Below are 22,834 nucleotides of genomic sequence, written 5' to 3'. Positions count from 1 at the left end.
CATTTACAGAGATTATTGAAAAGTGTGAATTTAGTGCCATTGTGTTACTTGTAGAGTTGTTGTTTTTGGTGATGTTCTCTGGTCTTTTCCAGTCTTTGTTGCATTTGATCTTTTTGTTTTGTTTTGTTTTCTCTCCACCCGGAGTCCTACTTAATATTTCTTGCAGGGCTGGTTTAGTGGTCATGACTCCTTTAGTTTTTGTTTGCCTGGGAAACTCTTTACTTCCCCTTCTATTTTGAATGACAGCCTTGCTGGGTAAGGAATTCTAGGCTGCTTATTTTTCTGATTCAACACAGAATATATCCTGCCACTCCTTTCTGGCCTGCCAAGTTTCTGTGGTAGGTCTGCTGCAAACCTGATCTGTCTTCCCTTATAGGTTAAGGACTTTCTTTCCCTTTCTGTTTTTATAATTCTTTCCTCATCTGTTTATTTTGTGAATTTGACTATGATATGCCTTGGTGATGGTCGTTTTTTATTGAATCTAATGGGAGTTCTTTATGCTTCTTGGATTTTGATGTCAGTGTCCTTCCCCAGATAAAGAAAATTTTCTATAATTTGCTCACATAAGCCTTCTGCCCCTTTTTCTCTCTCTTCATCTTCTGTGACTCCTATGATTCAGATGTTATCCCTTTTTAATAAGTCACTGAGTTCTCAAATCTTGTATCATGCTCTATTGCTTTTGTTTCCCTCTTTTTATTATGCTTCATTATTCTCCATAATTTTGTTTTCTAATTCATTGATTTGCTCCTCTGGGTCATCCATCCTTGCCATCGTTGCATCTGTTCAAGATTGCAGGTTGCTTATAGCATTCATAATTTCATCCTGACTAGATTTTATTTCTTTTATCTCCGCAGAAAAGGATTCTATGCTTTTTTCAACCCCAGTTTTATTCTTATTATCATGGTTTTAAAGTCTAGTTCAGACATCTTGCTGAAATCTGTGTTGATTAAGCCCTTGACTGTCATTTCTTCTTCTCTCTTTTTGGGTGAATTCCTTTGTTTTGTCATTTTGGAATTTAAAAAAAGCAATAAAGTAAAAAAATTAAATTAAAAAATAAAAACAAAACAAAAAATCAAATAAAGGAAGCAAGATCATAGGTGTGTTTTGGCCTGCTTCTTGAAAGAACCTTGACAGAATAGATTGAAAGGGAAAGAAAAAAAAAAGGAAAGGAAAAAAGTTAAGAAAAATTGTAACAATTAAAGAAATATATATGATAAAATAGAATAAAATGAAATAAAGAAAATGAAATGAATAAAAAATTTTTAAAAATAAAGTAAAAAAAAGAAAAATAATTTTTTCTTTCTTGTATTCAAGAATGAGGAAGAAAAGGAACAAAAATAGAAAAGAAGGAAGCAATTTAAGTAAATACAGAAGCAAAGAAAATGAACAAATAAATTAACCAGCAACTGGAATGAAACCTGAATGAAGTTACATGTAGTTTCCCCTAGAAGGGAAGCTATGAAGCCTTCTATAGTCCATACACTAAGCAGGTGGAGTGACTTGTGCTTGTTTCCTGAGGGATGTGCTTTGAGTGTGTAGTTGGCCAGGACTTGGTGTTTCAGCTCCATTCTCCGCTAGGTGGTGCTACTTAGCTTACTGTGGTGGATCATTGTGATACGCATGCATGTGCATGTGCATGTGGGTGTGTGGGAGAGGTGGAAATGGCTTCACTCAGCTCCCTAGTCTCTGGCACAGCAACTTCCCACTGTCACCAACCCATGATCAAGCACTCTTCCTTTGTGTCAGACCTCCATCCACTCCCCACCTCTATCCTGTCTGTGTCCAAGCTTTCCACCTGACAAGTGGCACCTCCCTCCAGAGTTTTATCTCAGATGGGGTGGTATTTCAAAACCCCACTCTTCAGAGACCCCTGCAGCCTGTACCCACACTGACTTCTGGGTAAGGGTCTCAATGAGCAATGGCAAAATGCTAGCTTGCCCCAGAAAACATCCATGTGATCATACAGTGGCAGAGATTCAGTGATTATGGCAAACCACAACACATAGCCAGCGCCAGGCTTCACTGTACTCTGATGTCTTTGTCCCCATACCAGCAAACATGGCTGCTCTCTGGGGTTTGCCAGGACCTTTCCTGTGGAGAGGCTCTATGGTTTTTACCAAATGCACTCCAAGCAGGGGAGCTGCTTCTCCCCCTGTGGCACATGGACCCCTCAGACCCCACTGCCTCTGAAACTTCAGACTCTGTACCTCACTGTTTATAGAATCCTGGTGGTATTGAAACCCTCTCCTTTCCTGCCATCAATGGTTTTGGAGAATAGCTTTCTTGTTCAGTCCCCTGCAAATGTTTTCACTCTTTGTCTCTCTTTCTCTCCACCTACTTTTGGGAGGGAGTGCTTTTCTTGCATGATCCTGGCGTGCTTCACTCTGTCTCTTTCCCTTTCTCTGTCCTCTCTCTGCAAAAACAGCTCCCTACCCTCTGTGTCTTTTCTCTATACCATATACCTGATGAATTCTGTGGCTCAAGTTATGCAGATTGTTGTGTTAATCCTCAGGTCAGTTTCCTAAGTGTTCAAAATTGTTTGGTGATGATATGGCTGCAATTCAGGGACCAGACAAGCTCAGGATCTCCATCCTGTACACCACTTTGGACTTACAAGAGCCAACTTCTAAAAATTTCTTATTGTGGTCATATATCATTTTTAAACCATAGATATTTTTGTCAATCCAGATATTTTTTTTCATGACAGGAGGGTATTTTGGTCAAACTCAAATAGGCATCTGACTGATTTTTATTACCTGAAATGTTGTATTTTTAGCCACAGAAGTAAATGTCATAATGTTTACTATGTAGTTTTCCAAAGGTTATATTTGATTGTACCTGTTATATGATGGTAATAAAAGGAAATATTGACTTTTTTTTAGAATGTTTATTTATTTTCAGAGAGAGACATATAGAGAACAAGCAGGAGACAGGCAGAGAGAGAGAGGGAGAGAGAGAATCCTAAGCAGGTTCTGCACTGTTTGTGCAAACTCACAGTTTGTGAGATCATGACCTGCATAACCAACTGAGCCACCCCAGGCATCCCAGGAAATGTTAACATTTAAAAAAGTATTCTGAATACCTAAAATAGAGCTGAATTAACTAATAATTATTGATATGAGATTCTTAGAATATAAAAATAAAAATCACTATGAAGTCATTAGAATTATAAAGCTAAAAAAGTATTTTAAAAATTCAAATGAGTGGTAGTTATTATGTAAGTTTTTTAGAACTATTTTTCTAATCACATTCTTTTCAATTCATGAGTTTGACTCTTTCATAAATATTCCATTTAAAATTCCTTGCCCATAAAATTTCAATGTCTTAAAAGATATTCATTTAGAAACAAGAACTCTACTGCCTCCAATGAAAAATATATTAATGTCTATGAATTATTTTGTATTTTTTGAAATCTTTCAGCAATTATATCTTTAGTTTGTGAATTAGAGAAGTAGATAATGAGTTGATTCTTTCCAGTGTAGAAAATTAAATCATTCATCAAACTCAGTGAACTACACTTTTAAACAATGAAGTATATGACTAATTGCTTCCTTATCCCATTTTGCTTATAGAACATAAGGGTATAAGTGTTAAGCCATAGATTGTGACAGGACAGACATTGCAATACTGATATCAATACACTCTACTAAGTATGTGGTCAGGTATTTAAAATTATCTATAATTGGGCTTCCATATTTAGTTTCAACACAAAAAGACCTTAGAAGTAATCATTTCCATCTCAACACAAGAAAAATACAAAATCCAAACAAACGGAAAGTCAGTGATATTTCTGGGACAAAAACAAGACACTATATAAAAACAGATGGGTAATGTAAACATAGAGGTGGAAAATCTAAAAAAGAATCAAAAGAAAATCCTAGAAATCAAAATGCTCGAACAGAAATGAAGAATGTCCTTTCATATCTTCTGCCCATTTCTTAACTGAATTATTTATTTTTAGGGTGTTGAGGTTGATAAGTTCTTTATAGATTTTTGGATACTAACACTTTACCAGATTTGATTAATTCATTAGTAGACTGTACTCAGCTGAGGAACAAATCAGTGAACTTGAAGATATTTTAGTAGAAACTCCCCAAATGAAACATGAACAACAACAACAACAAAACATACACTCATTTCAAAAGGTATAATAGAATACCAGAAGAATGGCATGAAGCAGAAATATTTGAATGAATATGTTTGAAAAATATTAAATAATGATAAAGAACTTTCTAAAATTAACAACAGACAACAATTTCAGACAACAGCAAGCAGGAAAACACCAAAAATTATATCTACTTCAAAACACTGCATTTAGATATCATGTTCAAACTGCAAAAACCAAAGAAAAAAGGAAAATCTTGAAAGAAGGCAGAGAAAGGAAACAACTTTACCTATAGAGAAACAAGCATAATAACTACAGTGGACTTTAAAAAAAATTTTTTTTTAATGTTTATTTATTTTTGAGACAGAGAGAGACAGAGCATGAGTGGGGGAGGGTCAGACAGAGGGAGACACAGAATCTGAAACAGGCTCCAGGCTCTGAGCTGTCAGCCCAGAGCCTGACGCGGGGTTTGAACTCAGAGACCACGAGATCATGACCTGAGCCGAAGTCGGCCGCTTAACTGACTGAGCCACCCAGGCGCCCCTACAGTGGACTTTTAATCAGAAATTATGCAAGCAAGAAGAGAATGGAGTGATATATTTAAAGGTTGAAAGAAGAAAATCCCACAAACTTAGAATTCTATACCTAGTAAAATTACCTATCAAAAGTGAAAGATCCTAAGTATATACCCAAAAGAATTGAAAATAGATAAACACATGTACATACATGTTCATAACATCACTAGTCACAATGGCCAAAGGGAGAAATAGCCCAAATTCCCATCAATGGTTGAATGGCTAAACTAACTGTGATATATACATACGATAGAATATGATTTAGCCATTAAAAGGGAGGACATGGAACACAAACCTCCAAAAACATTATACTAAGTGAAAGTAGCCAGACACAACAGTTAACAACAAAGCTGGATTTCAGCTCTGGTTGGGAAGGAGTCTCTTCCTTGGGTAATCTATCTCAGCCTTAGGTGTACTATCTGCTCCTTATATCTTTACCTCTTACTAATACATATCTTGTTACATCAATCTTTAACTGTAGTTCATAAGTATTAATGTTAAAATTTTCCATTTAACAATTTCTTTTAGATTTTGTTTAATTGAAAATGCTTTTATTTTGCCACTCTTACCCCCTTTTTTTGAAGGATAATTTTTTTGGATATGAAATCTTTGGTTGACAATATGGAGCTCTTTCTGGTGGAAAAGATTCTTAGGATGAGAGAGATTTGACATGAAGGTGATTCTCTATTGGTGGCTTTAAAGGTAAAAGAGGACATGTGGCAAGGAAGTCAGGAAGCCTCTTGGAGCAAAGAAAGAGCTGCCTTCAGCTGGCAGGCAGAAAGCAAATAGTGACCTTATTTCTACAACTGCAAAGAGCAAACTTCAGCCCACAGCCTGAATGACCTCGGAAAGAGATTCTTCCCGAAGTCATCCAAATCAGAATGCAGCCCAGACAACACCTTGATTTCAGCACAGACTTCTGATCTACAGAAATGGGAGCTAATAAACGGGTATTGTTTTATGCTGGTAATTTTTTATGTAGCACAGATAACTAATACAATAGATAGTAATTCAAAAGGAATTAATTAAAAGTAAAGTGAGAAAGACAGAGTGAGACTGACCCACTCAAAGAAGGGAGCTGTGTGCACAGAGAAGTCAGAGCAATAGGCTCTTACACCAGGGAGCTCACAAGGGGAAGACTAGTCCTGATGAAGTTTGGCTTTAAAACCAGAAGGGCTTAATCCTGTGAGTTTGTATAACCAGTGGGACTTGGAACCTGCAGCTTTACAAGCCAGCTAACTCAGCACTGGGTGACCAGAGAGGGCCAGTGGTGGCTGGATCACCACCCTTACTCTTCCATGAGGGTTTCCTGAAGAGTGGGGGGTGCAGTCTTTCCACTCTGGGGCTAGAGAGCAGGGCATGGCCATATTCATCCTGTGCAACAGTGCTGAGAGCCTTCAGAGAGAAAAGAGCATAACCAGAAGAAGCTGGAGCCACGTACACTGACCCCTGCCCCTACACAGGGCCTTGGAGGCCCATCTCCATGGAAACAAGTTAACCTGAGAATCAGTGCCCCCTGAGAAGACCAGCCAAATAACCTGCTCATACCAAGTTACTGATCAAAAAGTGCTACAAAACTTCAGCTATAGGAGAAATAGGATGAAGATTATTTTTTACTTTTATTCTTTACTTTTTTATTATTAATTTTTCATTTATTTTCTTATTTTTAATTCCTTTTAAATTAACTATTATTATTATTTATTTATATATTTTATATTTTTTGTTTATTTTATTTTATTATTTTATTTTATTTTATTTTATTTTAGGATCTAGATTCTTTTAAGAAGCAGACCAAAACACACCCAGTATCTAGTTTTGGTGTGAGTCGGGGGGTGAGGAGAGTGTTGGTTTTACCTTGTTTTTGTTTTTGTTTTGTTGCTGTTGTTCTTTCTTCTATTCTTTTCTGGACAAAATGACAAGATTGAGAAATTGATCCCAAAAGAAAGAACAGGAAGAGGAACTCATGGTCAGGGATTTAATCAATACAGATATAAGTATCATGTCTAAACTATAATTTAAAACACTAGCAGGACTTGAAAAATGCATAGAAGACACCAGGAATCCCTTTCTGTAAAGATAAAAGAACTAAGATATAATCACACTGAAATTAACAATGCTATAACTGAGATGCAAACTCAAATGGAAGCCATAAAAAAAGAGGATGGATGAAGCAGTGGAGTGAATTAGTGATATAGAAGAGAAAATAATGGAAAATAATGAAGGTACAAAAAAGGGGAAAATAAAGGTAATGGGACATGATGGTAAACTTAGGGATTTCGGTGACTTTTTAATATGCAATAACATTTGTATCATTGGAGTCTGAGAAGAAGAGAGAGAAAATGGGAAGCAGGTTTATTTGAATAAATTATAGTTGAAAATTTCCCTAATCTGGGGAAGGACACAGACATAAAAATTCAAAAAAAAAAAAAAAACCATAGAGAACTCTCATTAAATTAAACAAAAGCTATCACCAAAGCATATCATAGTCAAATTTACAAAGTACTTAGACACAGAAAGAATCCTGAAAACAGCAAGAGAAAAAAGGTCATTAACCTAGAAGAGAAGACAGGTCAGGTTTACAACAGATCTGTCCACAGAAACATTGCAAGTCAGAAAGGAGTGGCAAGTCAACATGCTGAATGGGGAAAATATGCATCCAAGAATTCTTTAGTCAGCAATGCTGTAATTAAGAATGGAAGGAGAGATAAAAAAAATTTCCCAGACAAACAGATACTAAATGAGTTCATGACCAATAAAACAGCCCTACAAGAAATTTTAAGTGGGACTCTTTGAGTGTTGGGAAAAAGACCAAAAGTGGGGCGCTTGGGTGACTCAGTCGGTTAAACATTTGACTTTTGATTTTGGCTCAGGTCATGATTTCACATGATGGTTCAAGCTCTGTGTTGGGTTCTGTGCTGACAGTGCAGAGCCTGCTTGGAATTCTCTCTCACCCTATCTGCCCTTCCCCAACTCATGCTCTCCATCTCTCTATGAAAATAAAATAAATAAATAAATATCAAAAAGAAAAAAAAAAGACCAAAAGCAACAGGCTAGAAAGGACCAGAGAACATCACCAGAAACACCAACTCTACAGGTAACAAAATGGCACTAAATTCATGTCTTTTAATAGTCACTTTGAATGAGAAGGGACTAAATGCACCAATCAAAAGACATAAGGTATCAGAATCATAAAAAACAAGATCCATCTATATGCTGTCTATAAGAGACTTATTTTAGACCTAAAAATACTTCTACATTGAGAGTGAGAGGATGGAGAACCATCTTTAATGGTAAGGAACATGAAAAGAAATCTGGGATAGCACTTATATCAGACAAACTAGATTTTATTTTATTTTATTTTATTTTATTTTTTTATTTTTTTATTTTTTTCAATGTTTATTTATTTTTGGGACAGAGAGAGACAGAGCATGAACGGGGGAGGGGCAGAGAGAGAGGGAGACACAGAATCGGAAACAGGCTCCACGCTCTGAGCCATCAGCCCAGAGCCCGACGCGGGGCTCGAACTCACGGACCGCAAGATCGTGACCTGGCTGAAGTCGGATGCTTAACCGACTGCGCCACCCAGGCGCCCCTATTTTATTTTATTTTTAAATGTTCATTTATTTATTTTGAGAGAGAGAGAGAGAGAGAGACCACAATTTGGGGAGGGACAGAGAGAAAGAGGGAGAGAGAGAATCCCAAGCAGGATCCATGCTGTCAGTGCTGAGCCTGACATGGGGCTCAAACCCATGAACCATGAGATCATGACCTGAACTGAAATCAGGAGTCAGATGCTTAAACGAATGAGCCACCCAGGCATCCACAGAAAAGCTAGATTTTAAAACAAAAACTATAACAAGAGATGATATTGGGCATTATATCATAATTAAGGGGTTTATTCATCAGGAAGATCTAACAATTATAAATATTTATGACTCCAACTTTGAAGACCCAAATATATAAATCAGTTAATAACAAACATAAAGGAGGTCATTGATGGCAATATAATAATGGTACAGGACTTCATCACTTACAGCAATGGACATATCATCTAAGCAGAATATCAACAGGAAATAATGACTTTCAATGACACACTGGACCAGATGGACGTAACAGATATATTCAGAACATTTCATCTTAAAATAGCACAATACACATTCTTCTCATATGCACAAGGAACATTCTCCAGAATAGACCACACACTGGATCACAAATCAGCCCTCAACAAGTACAAAAAAAAAATTGAGATTGCACCATGTATATTTTCATATCACAACGCTATGAAACCTGAAGTCAACCACAAGAAAAAATTGGAAAGCCCTCATCCACATGGAGGTTAAAGAACATACTACTAATAATAGATGGGTTAATGAGGAAATTAAAGAAGAAACAAAAAATACATGGAAGCAAATAAAAATCGAAACACTACAGTCCAAAGACTTTGGGATGCAGCAAAGGCAGTCCTAAGAGGGAGCATTTTGCAATTCAGGACTATTTGAAAAGACAAGAAATGTCTTTTTTTTTTTAACATTTATTTATTTTTGAGACAGAGAGAGACAGAGCATGAACAGGGGAGGGGCAGAGAGAGAGGGAGACACAGAATCGGAAGCAGGCTCCAGGCTCTGGGCCATCAGCCCAGAGCCCGACGTGGGGCTCGAACTCACGGACCGTGAGATCGTGACCTGAGCCGAAGTCAGATGCTTAACTGACTGAGCCATCCAGGCGCCCCAAGAAATGTCTTTAATACATAACCTAAAGGAGCTAGTAAAAGAACAGCAAATAAAGCCTAAAGCCAGCAGGAAAAGGGAAATAATAAAAAATTATAGCAGAAAAAAATGATATAAAAACAACAACAACAACAACAGAGTAGAACAGATCAACCAAACAAAGAGATGGTTTTTTGAAAGAAATAAAAAAATTGATAAACTCCTAAACAGACTTATCAAAAAGAAGAAAGGACCAAAATGAGAAAAGCACAAGTAATAGAGGAGAGATCACAACCAACACTACAGAAACACAAACAATTATAAGAGAATACTATGAAAAATTATATGCCAACAAACTAGACAATCTGGAAGAAATGGACAAAGTTCTAGAAACACACAAACTACCAAAACTAAAACAAGAAAAAATAGAAAATTAGAACAGATCCATAGCCAGCAAAGAAACTGAATCAGTAATCAAAAATCTTCTAACAAACATGGCTCCCAAAGGAAATTCTATCAGACATTTAAAGAGTTAATATCTATTCTTCTGAAATTGCTCCATAAAATAGAAATGAAAGAAAAACTTTCAAACAAGACCCTACTACAAGGAGAATTAAGAGCCAATATCCCTAATAAACCTGGATGCAAAAAATTCTCAACAAGATATTAGCAAGTGGAATATAACAGTACATTAAAATAATTATTCACCATGATCAAGTGGGAATTATTCCTGGGCTACAGAGCTGGTTTGGTATTCACCAATCAATCAATGTGTTATATAACATAAATTTAAAAGAAGGATAAGAACCATACGATCCTATCAATAGCTGCAGAAAGGGCATTTGACGAAATACAATATCCATTCTTGATTTAAAAAAATCTCCACAAAGTGAAGATAGATGGAGCATATCTGAACATTATAAAGGCCATGTACAAAAGACCCACAGTTAATATGCATCCAAATGGAGGAAAAACAGAAAACCTTTCCCCTATGGTCAGGAACAAGACAAGGATGTCCACTGTCACCATTACTATTTAACATAGTATGGGAAGCTTTAGCTTCAGCAATCAACCAACAAGAAGAAATTAAAGAGGTCAGACTTTCACTATATTCACATGACATGGAGAAAACCTGAAAAACTCCATCAAAAAATTCCTAGAACTAATACATGAATCCAGAAAAGTCACAGAATATAAAACAAATGTACAGAAATCAGTTGTATTTTTATACACCACTAACAAAGTAGCAGAAAAACAAATCAGGGAATTAATCCCATTGGCAATTGTACCAAAAGCAATAAGATACCGAATAATCCTAACTAAAGAGGTAAAAGATCTGTACTCTGAAAATTATAGAAGACTTATGAAAGATATTGAAAAGGACACAAAGAAATGGAAAATAATTACATGCTCATGGATGAGAAGAACAAACATTGTTAAAATGTCTATACTACCCAAAGCAATCTACACATTTAATGCAATCCTTATTAAAACACCACCAACATTTTTCACAGAGCTAGAACAAACAATCCTAAAATTTGTATGGAGCCACAAAAAATCCCCAATAACCGAAGAAATCCTGAAAACAAAAAAAGAAAAAAAGAAAAAAAAGAAAAGAAAGGAAAAGGAAAGAAAGAAAGAAAGAAAGAAAGAAAGAAAGAAAGAAAGAAAACTGGAGGCATCATGATTCTGGATTTCAAGCTATACTGCAAAGCTGTAGTCCTCAAGACAGTATAGTACTGGCATAAAAACAGATAAACACATCAGTGGAACAGAATAGAAAACCCAGAATTCAACCCACAAGTCAATGATCAACTAATCTTTGACAAAGCAGGAAAAATATTGAATGGAAAAAAGATAGCCTCTTCAACAAATGGTGTTGGGAAAATTGGACAATAACATGCAGAAGAATGAAACTGGACCACTTTCTTATAACATACACAAAAATAAATTCAAAATGGATGAAAGACCTAAATATGAGACAGGAAACCATCAAAATCCTAGAGGACAACACAGGCAGCAACCTATTTAACCATGGTCAGAGCAACTTCTTATTAGACATGTTGCCAGATGGAGGGGAAACAAGCAAATAAACTATTGAGACTTCATCAAGATAAAAAACTTCTGCATACCAAAGGCAACAATAATCAGAACCAAAATGTAACCTACTGAACGGGAGAAAATATTTGCAAATAACATATCTGATAAAGGGTTAGTATGCAAATCTATAAAGAACTTATCAAACTTAACACCCAAAAAGCAAACAACCCAGTTTAGAAATGGGCAGAAGACATGAATAGACATTTTTCCAAAGAAGATATCCAGATGGCTAACAGACACATGAAAAGATGCTCATCATCAGGGAAATACAAATCAAAACCACAATGAGATACCACCTCACACCTGTCAGGATGGCTAAAATTAACAACACAAGAAACAACAGATGTTGGCAAGGATGAAGAGAAAGTGGGAGCCCTCTTGCATTATTGGTGGGAATGCAAATTAGTGTAGCCACTCTAGAGAATTGTATGGAGTTTCATCAAAAAACTGAAAATGTAACTTCCCTACAATCCTCTTAGGTACTTACCCAAAGATACAAAAGCAAAGATTCAAAGGGGTTAATGCACCCCAATGTTTATAGCAGCATTATCAACAATAGCCTAACTGTGGAGAGAGCCCATATGCCCATCGACTGATAAATGGATAAAGAAGTGGTATATGTATATATATTACTCAGCCATGAAAAAGAATGAATTTTGCCATTTGCAATGACATGGATAGAACTAGGATGTATTATGCAAAGTGAGATAACTCAATCAGAGAAAGACATATACCATATGATTTCACTTGTATGTGGAATTTAAGAAACAAAGATAGATGAACATATGTGATGTGGGAAAAAAGAGGAGAGAGGGAAATATACCACAAGAGACTCTGAATGATAGAGAACAAACTGGGGATTGATGGAGGAAAGTCAGTGGGAGATGGGCTAGATGTGTGATGGGCATTAAGGAGGGCACTTGTTTCATGAGCACTGGGTGTTGTAGATAAATGATGAGTCACTGAATTCTACTCCTGAAACAAATACTGCTCTGTACATTAACAAACCAAAGTTTAATTTACAATAATAAATCACTTCTCAGCTTTTTGACTAAGATCAAGTATAAAAAGTAACAAAAAATAAACAAAAATAACAAAAAAATGAAAATAAAGGATTAGAAACATATGATCATTTCAATAGAGGAAATGTACTTGGCAAAGTACAGCATTTATTCTTAACAAAAACCCTTGATAATACAGGGATAGTGGGAACATACCTCAACATCATAAAGGCCATATATAAAAATCCCACAGCTAATACCATCTTCAGTGGGGAAAATCTGAGAACTTTTCCTCTACAGTCAGGAAGAAGACAGGGATATCCACTCTCACCACTGTTATGTAACATAGTATTGGAAGTCCTAGCCTCAGCAATTAGACAACAGAAGAAATAAAAGGCATCCAAATTAGCACAGGAAGGAGACAAACTTTCGCTATTTACAGATGCTCTGATACTCTATGTAGAAAACCCAAAAGGCTCCACTAAATAATTGCTAGCACTGATACAATAATTCAGTAACATCACAGGATACAAAATCAACTTACAGAAATTTGTTGCATTTCTATACACCAATAATGAAGTAGCAGAAAGAGAAGTTAAGGAATTAATCCTATTTACAATTATATGCAAAATAATTACATACCTAGGAATTAACTTAATCAAAGAGTTGAAAATTCTGTACTCTGAAAACTATAACACCCTGAAGAATGAAGTTGAAGACAACACAGAGAAAGGGAAAAACATTTCATGCTCATGGATTGGAAGAAAAAATATTGTTAAAAATGTCTGTATTACCCAAAGCAATCTACACATTTAATGCAACGCTTATCAAAATACCACCAGCATTTTTCACATAGCTAAAACAATCATAAATTTGTATAAAACCACCAAAGACCCCAAACAGCCAAAGCAATCTGGAACAGAAAAGCAAAGCTAGAGGCATCACAATTCCAGACTTCAAGTTATATTACAAAATTGTAGTAATCAAAACAGTATGATATTGGCACAAAAAAGGCATATAGATCAATGCAACAGAATAGAAAACCCAGAAATGAACCCATAATGATATGGTCAATTAATGTTTGACAAAGTGGGAAAGAAGATACAATTGGAAAAAGTCTCTTCAACAAATGGTGTGGTGAAAACTGGACAGCAACATGCAAATGAATGAAACTGGACCACTTTCTTATATCATACACAAAAACAACTTCAAAATGGATTAAAGACACAAACGTGAGACCTGAAACCACTAAAATACTAAAGGGGAACACAGGCAGTAACTTCTTTGACATCAGCCATACCGCTTTTTTTCTAGATAGGTCTCATTAGGCAAGAGAGACAAAAGAAAAATAAACTATTGGGACTTCATCAAGATAAAAACTTCTGCATAGTGAAGAAAACAACAAAACTAAAAGGTAGCCTATGGAATGGGAGAAGGCATTTGCAAATAATATATCTGACAAAGATCTACTATCCAAAATATATAAAGAATTTATAAAACTCAACAACCAAAACCAAATAATCCAGCTGAAAAGGGTGCAGAAGGCATGAACACACATTTACCCACAGAAAACATACAGGTGGCCAATAGACATATGAAAACATTCTCATCATCACTTATCATCAGAGAAATGCAAATCAAATCTACAATGAGATATCACCTCACACCTGTCAGAACAGCTAAAATCAACAACACAAGAGAAAACAAGAGGTGCTCAAGAGGATGTAGAGAAAGAGAAACACTTTTGCACTCTTAGTGGGAATGCAAACTGGTACAGTCACTCTGGAAAACAGTTTGGAGGTTCTACCAGAAGTTAAAAATACAACTAACCTATGACCTAGCAATCACACCATTAGGTATTTATCCAAAGAATATAAAAATACTAATTCAAGGGGGTACCCCTATGTTTATAGCAGAATTATTTACAACAGCCAAATTATAGAAACAGCCCAAGTGTTCAATGATTGATTAACGGGTAAAGAGGATGTGGTAAGGGGTCACCTGGGTGGCTCAGTTCATTAAACATCTGACTCAGGCTTAGGTCATGATCTCACAGTTTGTGAGTTCAAGCCCTGCATTGGGCTCTGCACTGGCAGAGTAGAGCTTGCTTGGGATTCTCTCTGTCTCTGTCTCTCTCTCTCTGCCCCTCCCCCATTTTCACTCTCTCTCTCAAAATAAATAAATAAACTTAATAAAAAATGAGGATGTTGTATATATACACAATGGAATATTTATTCAGACATATAAAAAGAATGAAGTCTTGCCATTTCCAATGACATGGTTGGGGCTTGAGAGTATAATGCTAAGTGAAATAAGTCAGAGAAAGACAAATACTATATGATTTCATTCATATGTAGAATTTAAGAAACAAAACAAATAAAAAAAAAGACAAATAAGAGGGAAAAAAGCAAGAAACAGACTCTTAAATATATAGAACAACTTGATGGTTACCAGAGGGAGTGTCGGCAGGAGGATGGGTTAAATTGGTGATGGGGATTAAGGAGTGCACTTGTTATGATGAGTGAAGGGTGACGTATGGGACTATTGAATCACTATATTGTACACCTGAAACTAAAGTAACACTGTATGTTAACTAACTGGAGTTAAAATAAAAATTTAATTGAAACAAAGTGCATGAAACAAAAACTGAAAAAAAAAAACAGAAAAGAGAGATAAACAAAATAAGTAGTATATTTGGAGATTTTAACACTAATTTCTCCATACTTGAAAGAACAAGTAGACAGAAACATCAGGATACACACTCACTTCAAATGCATAAAAAAAAATTTACCTAGGTAGACCATATTCTAAGCCAAAACACAAATCTTAACAAATTCAAAAGACTAGAGTTCATATAAGGTAAGTTTTCAAAGCATTATGAAATTAAATTAGAAATTAATAACAGAAAGCTGAAATATTCCCCAAATATTGGTAATTAACATACTGGTAATACAGCACACTTGTAAATAATACATAAGTCCAAGATGAAATTCCAACATAAATAGAAAGTACCTTGAAGTGAATGATGGGATGCAGTTAAAGCAGTGCTTAAAGGAAGATTTATTAAGGGAAATACTTATTTTAAAAGATTAAAATCAGTAGACTGAGCTTCCCCTTAAGAAACCAAAGACGAGAAGTTGAATACAAAATAAGCAGATGGAAGAACACAATAAAGATGAGATTAGAAACCAAATTGAAGACAGAGAAATAATAGATAAATTCAATATAATGTATAGCTGGTTCTTTGAAAGAAAAAAATTTTTTAAAAATTAATAAACTCATAGCCAGAGTGACAAAAAAAGGAAGACACAAATTACCAATACCAGGAAGGATAGACGGTTATTACTATGGTACCTTTATACACTAAAAAGATTATAATGATACAATACAAACAACTATATACTCATAAGTTGAAAAACTTGCATGATGTGGATCTGTTCTTTGAAATACATAAAGAAAAACTCAAAGAAAAATAAGTAAACTGAATAGTCTTATATTTATTAGAGTTTAAATTCATAGTTGAGAATCTTCCAACAAAGAAAATGCTGCTGCATGTAAATTCTACAAAACATTCAATAAATAATCTTAATTCTGCCAATCTTTTCCAGAACATAAAAGGGAACACTTCCTTACTAATTTTATGATACCAGCATCACATATTATGAGGAAAAAAGTTAAAGACAAATAAAAAGAATAATGGATTATGATCATCTGAGGTTTATTCTAGGGTAAGGCTGCTCCAACGTTTGAATACCAATCAAAGGAAAGTTTCTTAAGCTAATAAAGGGGATACATCACCCACAACTAGCATCATAAAATCTAAGATCAAGAAAAGGGAATGTCTCTACTCCCACTTTTCCTATTCATCATTATACTGGAATTTCTATCAAGGCAAAAGAACATACATACATATATAAATGTCATAGTGAAAATAGATAGTTTTAAATATGGCTTAATTATTTTTGTAGAAAGTCCAAAGAATATACAAAAAACTAGAACTAGTGAGTTCAGCGAGTTTTAAGGACACAAGCTTAATATAGAAAACTCAATTGAATTTCTCCATAACATCAAGTAAACAATTGGAATTAAAAAAAAAAATTCCCCCAGTCACTGAAAGGGAAATTTTATTGAGGACCCAGGGCTTTGAGGTTCTGGCAGGAGACCAAACTGCCAGCAAAGGAAGAGCTGGTGGAGGGGCTTTATTTGACCTTTTTCTTGGGGCAGGTTGTTGTAGTGCTGGCACATCTTGCAGAGGTAGACAGTGGTGTAGACAGCTCCATGGGTGCAGGAGAGCCTAACACTTACAGAAGATAATCTTGTTGCAGTTGTATTTCTGGGCCAGCTGGCGGAGGGAAGGCTGGATGATGCCATCTTGCAGGCAAAGTATCAAGTGCAGGGTGGACTCTTTCTGGATATGGTAGTCTGAGAGAATTCAGCCATCCTCCAGCTGTTTTGTACACAAAAATCCGATGCTGCTGGTCAGGGAGGATGCCCTCCTCGTCTTGGATTTTGGCTTTGACATTCTCAATGGTGTCACTGGGCTCAGCCTTGAGGGTGATGGTTTTGCCCATCAGGGTCTTCAGAAAGCTCTGCCTCGGCAAAGCTGCCACCACCAAACTGCTCAACCACCTCATTTGAATTTAAAATTCTTAAATAATACCCTTTTAAATAGCACCCAAAAATAAAATACTTAGGTATGAATCTAGCAAAAAAATGTATGCAGGATATGTATACTGAAAATGATAAAACACTGGTAAGAAAAATCACAGAAAATTTAAGTAAATGAAGAGATACAGTATTGAGGAAAACTCAATATTGTTTAGATATTAGTTAATTCTGTACAATTTTACTTATAGATTCCATGAAATCCCAATCAAAAATCATACATTTTAAAAATACCTACAAGTTGATTTAAAAATGTGTATGGAGGTGTGCCTGGGTGGCTCATTTGGTTAAGCATCAGACTCTTGATTTTGGTTCAGATCATGATCTCACAGTTTGTGAGTTCAAGCCCCACATCAGGCTTGTGCTGACAGCGGGAGCCTACTTGGGATTCTCTCTTTCCCACTCTCTCTCTGCTCCTCCCCTGCTCATAAATGCGTACATGTGTGCTCACTCTCTCTCAAAATAAATAAACATTAAAAATAAAATAAACACATAAATGTGTAATAAATAAATGTGTAAAAATAAAATAAACACATAAAATGTGTATGGGAGGGCAAAAGACCTACAACAACCAAAACAATTTTGAAACAAAACAAAATAAATTGAAGAATCACATTACTCAATTTCAAGGCTCACTATAAAGCTACAATAATCAAGACAGTGTGTTATTGACAAAGCATTAAACATATAGATCAATGGAGCATATAGAGTCCAGATATAATGAACTAATTCTTCATGAAAATGCCAGAGCAACTCAACAGAGAATGAATAGTCTTTAACACACAATGCTGAAAAAGTAGTTATCTGCATGCAAAATCATCATCATCATCATCATCATCATCATCATCTTTATCATCTTCACATATACTTTACAACTTATACAAAAATTAACTCAAAATTAATCAAAGATCCAAGTATAAAATCACAATGTTTCTGAAATAAAACAAGAAGAAAATCTGAGTGACTTGGGTTTGGCAAAGAGATTGAGATAGGACATCAAAAACATAACCCATCAAGGGAAAATTGACTGTGGCAAATGCAAAGAAAAGCCAAACACTGGAAGAAAGTATTTCCAAATCCAATATGTATTAAAGTATTTGTATCTAAAATATGTAAATAACTCCCAAAACTCATACTAAGAAAGCAAACAACTCAATTGTTTTAAATAATCAAACGATCTTAACATACAGGTCACTGAAGATGCATATAGAACGATACTCAACATTATTATTCATCATTATCTACTCACTAGGGAGGTATAAATTCAAACCAATGAGATACTACTACACTCCTACTTTAATGGCTAAAATCATGAAAAGTGAAATTACTAAGTGTTGACTAGGATATGGGGCAGCAGGAATGCTCATACAGGCACTTGGGAAAACTGGTGGCAATTTCCTCTAGGATCATTGATATTATCTCAAAATTTCATGATCTCATCCTTTTTTATGGCTGTGTAATAGTCCAGTATGTGTATACTACATCTTCCATATCCATTTATCTATTGATGGACACAGGCTGCTTCCACATCTTGGCTATTGTAAATAATCCTGCAATAAACATAGGGGTGCATGTATCTTTTCAAATTAGTGTTTTTGTTTTCTTTGGGTAAATACCTAATAGTGGAATTATTGGATCATCTGGCATTTTTAAAATTTTTTTGAAGAATCTCCATAATTGAAATAAATCAGGCTGAGAAATACAAACACCATATGATTTCACTCATAAGTGGAGTTTAAAAAATGAATAAAGAAACAAAAAATAGGACCGGACCTATAAATAAAGAGAACAAACAGAGGGTTGCCAAAAAGAAGGGGGTTGGAGGGATGGGCTAAATGGTTGAAGGGGGCCTTCCATTTTGAAAGGAGTAAGTCACAGGAGAAAAAGTCACAGAATAAGGAATATAGTCAAGATATTGTAATAGTGTTGTACGGTGACAGGTGGTAGCTACAATCATGGTGAGCATAGCATAATGTCTAAACTTGTTTTATCACTATGGAAAACACCTGAAACTAGTGCAACATTGTGTGTCAACTATGCTCAAATTAAAAAAAAAAAACTGTTGGCAGTTTCCCATAAAGTTAAACATACACTTTCCATTCTACCCAGTAATCCCTACTCCTAGATATTTCCCCAACTGAAGTGAAAACTTATGTTTTCACAAAACTCTGTAGCTTTATTCATATTTGTCAAAAACTGAAATAGCCCAAATGGCTTTCAATAGCTAACTGAATAAACAGATTGCATTATATTTATTTGATAGATTACTGGTCAGCAATAAAAAAGAATAAACTTTTGATTTACATAATATGGATGAAAATGTATTATACTAAGTGGAAGAAATCTGACCCATATATATAATTTCATACATGTGACATTTGGAAAGTGGCAAAAGTACAAAAACAGCAAACAGTATTTATTTCCAGATGTCTTTTTTTCTAAGAAAAAGGGGTTTACTACAAAGGGGCAGTATGTGAAAATTTTCTGGGGTGATAGAATTATTCTTTTTGGTACTGTGTTTGTGAACACAAGACTTTTTGTATTTGTCAAAACACTTTTCATGAAAGTGGTGGATTAAGCTAGTCCTGAAGAATGAACAGAACTTAGAGAACTAATGAAAAAGGAGAACATTTTAGGAAGGCAAAGAATTGTGTTAATTTTTGGAATAAAATAGTTTGTGTAGAAAGGTAGTTGGAAAAAATATTAGCATGTAAAGATAATAAAAACAATATAGAATCTAGATTTTATACTGTAGGGGACATTTTTTTATTTATAAATTTTTATTTAATTTCCAGTTAGTTAACATACAGCGTAATATTGGTTTCAGGTGTACAATATAGTGATTCAACACTTCCATACAACACTCAGTGCTCATCAGAACAAGTGCACTCCTTAGTCCCCATCATCTATTTATTCCACCCCCTCACTCACCTGCCCTGTTGTAGCTAATAGTTTGTTTTCTATAGTGAAGAGTCTATTTCTTGGTTTGCCTTTCTCTATATTTCTCCTATATGATTGTTTTGTTTCTTAAATTCCACCTATGAGTGATACTATATGGTATTTGTCTTTCTCTGACCGACTTATTTTGCTTAGTATAATACTCTCCATTTAGGTTGTTGCAAATGACAGATTTCATTCTTTTTTAATTTAAATTTTAGTTAACATATAGTGCAATATTGATTTTAGGAACATAATTCAGTGATTCATCACTTGCATACAACACTCAGTGCTCGTGACAAGTGCCCTTTTTAATACCCATCACCTATCTAGCTCATCCCTCACCCACTCCCTCCATTAACACTCAGTTTGCTATCATTTAGAGTCTCTTATGGTTTGTTTCCCTCTCTCTTCTTTTCCCCCATTCCCATGTGTCACCTGTCTTGCTTCTTAAATTCCACATATTAGTGAATCATATGGTATTTGTCTTTCTCTAATTGACTTATTTCACTTAGCATAATACATTCTAGCTCTATACACATCATTGCAAATGGCAAGATTTCATTATTTTTGATGGCTGAGTAATATTCCATTATAGATATATACCACCTCTTCTGTATCCATTCATCAGTCAATGGATATTGTGCTCTCTCCATAGTTTGGCTATTGTTGATAATGCTACTATAAACATTGGGTGATTTACCCCTTTGAATCTGTATTTTTGTATCCTTTGGGTAAATACTTAGTAGTGCAATTGCTGGATCTTAGTAGTTCTATTTTTAGTTTTTTGAGGAAACTCCCTGTTCCTCCATACTCTTCACCAGAGTGGCTGTACCAGTTTGCAGTCCCGCCAACAGTACAAGAGGGCTCCCCTTTCTCTGCATCCTCGCCAAAACCTATTGTTTTTTGTGTTGTTAATTTTAACCATTCTGGCAGTTGTGAGGAGGAATCTCATCATGGTTTTGATTTGTATCTCGCTGATGATAATTGATGTTGACCATCTTTTCATGTGTCTATTAGGCATCTGGATGTCTTCTTTGGAAAATTGTCTTTTCATGTCTTCTGCCCATTTCTAAGATGGGTTGTTTGTTTTTTGGGTGTTGAATTTGATAATTTCTTTATAGATTTTGGATACTAACCCTTTATCAGATATGTCATTTGCAAAATCTTCTCCCACTCTGTAGGCTGCTGTTTAGTTTTTTTTTTATTGTTCCTTTCTCTGTGCAAAAGTTATCTTGATGAAGTCCAATAGTTCATGTTTGCTTTAGTTTCCCTTGTCTTTGGTGATGTGTCTAGTAAGAAGATGCTCTGGTTTAGGTCAAGGAGGTTGCTGCTTGTGTTCTCCTAGGGTTTTGATGGTTTCCTGTCTCACATTTGGGCCTTTCATCCATTTTGAATTTACTTTTGTGTATGATATGAGAAAATGGTCCAGGCTTATTCTTCTGCATGTTGTTGTCCGATTTTCCCAACACCATTTGTTGAAAAGACTATCTTTTTTCCATTGGATACTCTTTCCTGCTTTGTCAAAGATTAGTTGACCATAGAGTTGTGGGTTGTTTCTGGGTTTTTTATTCTGTTCCATTGATCAATGTGTCTGTTTTTGTGCCAGTACCATACTGTCTTGAGGACTATAGCTTTGCAATACAGTTTGAAATCCAGAATTGTAATGCCTCCAGTTTTCTGTTTCTTTTGCAGGATTGCTTTGGCCCTTTTTGATTTTCTGTGGTTCCCTAAACATTTTATGATTGTTATAGCTCTGTGAAAAAAGTTGGTGGTGTTTTAATAAGGATGGCATTAAATGTGTAGATTGCTTTGAGTAGTATAGACATTTTAACAATGTTGTTCTTCCAATCCATAAGCATGTAATGCTTTTCCATTTCTTTGTGTCCTCTTCAATATTTTTCATAAGTGTTCTATAATTTTCAGAGTTCAGATATTTTACCTCTTTACTTAAGTTTATTCCTAGCTTTCTTGTTTTTGGTGCAATTGCCAATGGGATTGATTCCTTGATTTCTTTTCTGCTTCTTCATTATTGGTGTACAGAAATGCAAAGGATTTGTGCACATTGATTTTATATCCTGTGAATTTGATGGATTCATGTATTAGTTTTAGCAGTTTTTTGGTGGAGTCTTTCAGGTTTTCTACATAGAGTATCATGTCATGTGGATATAGGGAAAGTTTGACTTCTTCCTTGCCGATTTGGATGTCCTTTATTTAGTTGTCTGATTGCTGTGGCTAAGAGTTCCCATACTATGTTAAATAGTAATGATTAGAGTGGCCATTCTTGTCTTGTTCCTGACCTTAGGGGAAAGGCTTTCAGTTTTTCCCCATTGAGTATGGTATTAGCTGTGGATCTTTCCTATATGGCCTTTATGACATTGAAGTATGTTCCTTCTCTCCCTACTTTCTTAAGGGCATTTATCAAGAAAGGGTGTTGTATTTTGTCAAATGCTTTGCCTGCATCTGTTGAGAGAATCATGTGGTTCTTATTCTTTCATTTTGAATCTGGTGTATCTCATTGATTGATTTGTGAATATTGAATCAGCCCTGTAGCCCAGGAATAAATCCCACTTGATTATGGTGAATAATTATTTTAACGCACTGTTGAATTTGACTTGCTAGTGTCTTGCTGAGAATTTTTGCATCCAAGTTCATTAGGGATATTGGCCTATAATTCTCCTTTTCAGTCGTTTTAGAATCAAGATAATGCTGGCTTCATAGAATGAATTTGAAAGTTTTCTTTTC

This window comes from Herpailurus yagouaroundi, unplaced genomic scaffold (genome assembly GCF_014898765.1).
Source record: "Herpailurus yagouaroundi ecotype Mexico unplaced genomic scaffold, PumYag 142, whole genome shotgun sequence".
Taxonomy (NCBI): Eukaryota; Metazoa; Chordata; class Mammalia; order Carnivora; family Felidae; genus Herpailurus; species Herpailurus yagouaroundi.
This window is presented reverse-complemented; position numbering follows the sequence as displayed.